The sequence below is a fragment of the Gracilinanus agilis genome, unplaced genomic scaffold (genome assembly GCF_016433145.1).
Source record: "Gracilinanus agilis isolate LMUSP501 unplaced genomic scaffold, AgileGrace unplaced_scaffold11872, whole genome shotgun sequence".
In the NCBI taxonomy this organism is placed as follows: domain Eukaryota; kingdom Metazoa; phylum Chordata; class Mammalia; order Didelphimorphia; family Didelphidae; genus Gracilinanus; species Gracilinanus agilis.
This window is the reverse complement of record NW_025342334.1, coordinates 1-1,569: the sequence shown is the minus strand read 5'-3', so window position 1 is coordinate 1,569 and position 1,569 is coordinate 1. Positions and strand designations below refer to the sequence as shown.

General features: G+C 37.3%; 1 pseudogene; it reads right to left on the bottom strand.

The window, feature by feature from the left end:
* Positions 1-637: 637 nt before the first annotated feature.
* LOC123253964 lies at positions 638-1,319 on the bottom strand (annotated as a pseudogene).
* Positions 1,320-1,569: the final 250 nt, after the last annotated feature.

Genomic DNA, 1,569 nt, shown 5'->3' with positions numbered 1-1,569 from the left:
TGCTCTCTGTAACTGTGGGAAACTTTCTTGGGCTTTTGGGGGAAGGGATCTTTAATTTCCTTTATAATAAAGTGGCTACTTCAGTATTGCTTGAAGTACAATGAGCTAACAAGCCGTGCTTCCAGTCTGTTTCATTCTTTGCATCCCACGACCACCCAGGCCACTCAGATTAGTCTCTGGTTCTAGAGTATTGATCTCTATAGGCAGTGTAGACTTAATCTAATTATCACAGTACTCAACATGTATGCACCAAATGGTATAGCACCCAAATTTCTAAAAGAGAAACTGGCAGAGCTCAAGGAGGAAATAGACAGTAAGACTATACTAGTGGAAGACCTAAACCTTCCCCTATCAGATCAAGATAAATTAAACCAAAAAATAAATAAGAAAGAGGAAAGAGAGGTGAATGAAATCCTAGAAAAATTAGAGTTAATAGATATATGGAGAAAAATAAATAGGGACAAAAGGGAATACACTTTTTTTCAGCAGCACATGGTACATTTACAAAGATTCTACACAAAAGTTATTCCACTGAAGAACAATGTCAGTGCATCAAAAAGGAGGAACATTGATAATTGGTTTCTTGATTTTAAACACTTTTATAGCTCATCAATATAGTAGATGGAATAGATCCAACCTCATCTGAGGCTTAGTCCTATTATTAATCCCAAACAAGGCCACATAAACTTCTGTCATCATCTGTTGGGCTATAAGATCCAATCTACTTTCTAAGGTATCAAAAACTTTTATTTTACCATTTCAATTAAAGATCTCAACACCCCCAGATATCTCTGCTAGCAGGAATGTTTTCTGATCAACTTGAACATTAAGTTCTCTTTTGGCTGCAATCTTGTACAAAGGGGTTGCTTTTTGTTCTGAAGCCATGGCCAGAGGGAGATCATCTTTCTCGCAAAAGACAATCATTTGGGCCTCCAGTAATTGGTGTAAACTCTGAAGGATAAGACCATCCAAAAAGATCACCTGGTACTTGGGTTTATCTTTCTTGATACTAGCAAGTCTCTCCTTTGCTTCCTTTATTAAGTTAGAGATAAGGTTGTTCCTGGCTTTGAGGACTCTCAGCTTTGCCTGATTCATCAAGTTGGACATCTGAATTTTTTCTACTCTTCAATGTGTTTCTCCTTCTTATTGTAATTCTTCATTATCTTCAGTCTCTGTGTTTGTACAAAACAATCTTTCTCAATGTTGAATTCTTCTTCTGCTTTTGCATTTATTGCTTTGGCCTTCTCATTTGCTTCTTATTCAATGAAAGCCATCATGTGTTTGATCTGCTTTTGGATGTCAGCATTGCCGAGGGCCATGGTGACAGCAGCAACTCACCAAACTATTATTATTAAAAATGATGAAGGCCAAGATTAAAAGGGAGAATAGTATTTTAATAAAGGCCATTGCTGATAGAGATAAATCATTAGACCACATGCCTGTAAGAGTTCACATTGCCGCCTCAGCCATCTTACATTTCATACCTTCGCGTGATCAGGTAGCAAAAGAGGAAGTTCAAAGTCACTTTCCAATATTTAAAGCCATCCCTCACCTTGAAGACGTCATCTA